This window comes from Macrobrachium rosenbergii, chromosome 21, assembly GCF_040412425.1.
Source record: "Macrobrachium rosenbergii isolate ZJJX-2024 chromosome 21, ASM4041242v1, whole genome shotgun sequence".
Taxonomy (NCBI): domain Eukaryota; kingdom Metazoa; phylum Arthropoda; class Malacostraca; order Decapoda; family Palaemonidae; genus Macrobrachium; species Macrobrachium rosenbergii.
The window spans coordinates 16,462,390-16,464,889 of record NC_089761.1 but is presented as its reverse complement, the minus strand read 5'-3'; the positions used below and the strand labels follow the sequence as shown (position 1 = coordinate 16,464,889).

The following is a 2,500-nucleotide window of genomic DNA, read 5'->3' as shown; positions in this document are numbered from 1 at the left end:
TGGTATTCACTTATATCTCTCTTTGTGGCCGACTGGTTAGTGTGTCACTGTAGTCCTGATTCCTCGTCCGTCGCTGGTTCGACCCCACGGGACGGTGGACTTATTATCAACTAAAATTCCCCTTCGGTAACATATATGAAAATATATTACTTGGAGGTAGAGTGAATTGATATTAAAGGACGTTTGTAGCTTTCTGATTGTATATGAATCACGGTGATGTGATAAATAGTCATATATATATATATATATATATATATATATATATATATATATATATATATATATATATATATATATATATATATATATATATATATGTTTAGTTTATATATATATATATATATATATATATATATATATATATATATATATATATATATATATATATATATGTGTGTGTGTGTGTACATACATACATACATACATACATACATACTAATGTATCTATATGCAGTATATATACACACAAATATATCTACAGATATAGATATATCTATATATATATATATATATATATGTATGTATGTATGTATGTATGTATGTATGTACGTATGTATGTATATAGTATTAGCTTAAAATGAAATTCAACAAGAATATGAATCATATACTGTAGTATAACAGCCTATATATTTGGACAATATGCTTTTTAAGTAACTAGACCATTCATATTATTTTGGAATTTACTCCTATATATTTGACTGCGAGACTGCATTTACACACACACACACACACACACACACACACACACACACACACACATATATATATATATATATATATATATATATATATATATATATATATATATATAAATGCACGTATTATGCAATATTAAATAATTCTCTTAACATGGGGAGAATTAAAACATCATTCACTGCCACATTCATATCTTAACTGCCGTGCCTCTGTTTATACGTTCGATTTTACACACACACACGCACACACACACACACACACATATATATATATATATATACACATACACACATACATACACACACACACGGTTTATTTACACTTACCGAAGTTCCTCTTCAACTTGGCCATACTGCGGTGGGAGTTTTTCCTCCATTTTGCCCGGGTACTATATATGGGAGTACCCACCTCAGATCGTTTTGTCGTTTCTCTTGTTGTTGGAGTGATACAGGTTACTCAGAGATTACCGGCCTTCCTGCAATACAAAATAAGCAAACGTACACTTGCCGCGTTCGTTATAATAAAGAACTTAAAATGTTTTGCACTGATATCTAGATGATCATCATCATTGCTTTCTTTAAACTTAGTATGACTGGTATTTTCATTATGTTATTACAGTTTTGTGAAAAAAAGATAAACACACACACACACACACACACAAAAAACAAATGACCCTGTTCACCTCCTCCAGGTCACCGAAAACTGCGACGCATCGAGTTTAGCTAGGCGATTGAAAACAAAAAATTTAAATACAGTATATATTCAAATTTATTCCGCGTGTGTGCTACGTAAATTCACGGTTAGATGCTGGATACATAACATTAGTTTTTCTTTTGTTAATTTTTCCCTCCTTTTGTTAAATCCGCTATTCAGCTTGACCTTGTATTTTCTTTGTTCCAGTTTTATATTATTTCCTTCCAAACATTAAGATATAAATCTTTGTTCGTTAGCCATATTTTCGTCATCAGGAGAGTCAGTGGCAACCGTAAGAAACAGACTCCTTTTCAAAACAAAGTTTGTTTATTTACGAACAGGAAATCATCAGAAACTTCGTTGCCAGCGAGAATTCTTCTTTTAGTTTTAGTTTTCTGTAAAATAAAACTACTGAGATGGCTTTGTCTGTCCGTCCGCACTTTTCGGTCCGCCATCAGATCTTAAAAACTGCTGAGGCTAGAGGGCTGCAAATTGGTCTGTTGATCATCCACCCTCCAATCATCAAACATACCAAATTGTAGCCCTCTGGCCTCGATAGTTTTTATTTTATTTAAGGTTTAAGTTAGCCATGATCGTGCTTCTGGCAACGCAACAACGCAGGCCACCACGGCCGGCTGAGAGTATTATGGGCCGCGGCTTATATAGCATTATACCAAGACCACCGAAAGATAGATTTATTTTCGGTGGCCTTGATTGCACGCTGTAGAGAAAACGCGATAGCGCCGAAGAAATTTCTGCACAATTATTACTTGTTTTATCTTTTGTTTGACTGAAGTTTGGAGATTTTCAACTTGGTAACGAGAGATGGTAGTAATGAAGTAAGCCAAACTGAAGAAATATTTACGACAAGAAAAAAAATTCATTAACTAAAGTTTTATTTCAATTATATTAGTAAAATATGTTAATATAATAAAAATCAAACGGAGTAATTAAACCGATGAACAACGCGGATAACTTGAAATTCTGAGGTTATGAAAAGTAAAGAAAACAAATTAAGCCGGAAACAAATAAACAAAGAGAAAAGGGGAAGAGCAGAATTCTTGCTCTGGATGTTAGTCGTACGTAAATTTTAACTGCTATCCATCTATGA

The 2,500-nt window shown here is 32.7% G+C and overlaps 1 protein-coding gene across 2 annotated transcripts in view; it reads right to left on the bottom strand.

Annotated features, from left to right (window-relative positions):
- LOC136849713 (uncharacterized) overlaps positions 1-2,500 on the bottom strand; it is a 35,566-nt gene that overhangs the window by 24,881 nt on the left and 8,185 nt on the right. For both annotated transcript variants that reach the window (XM_067123086.1, XM_067123085.1), the window contains exon 2: positions 1,023-1,171. The gene's annotated coding sequence lies outside the window, so the exon portion shown is untranslated. The remainder of the gene's footprint in view (positions 1-1,022; positions 1,172-2,500) is intronic.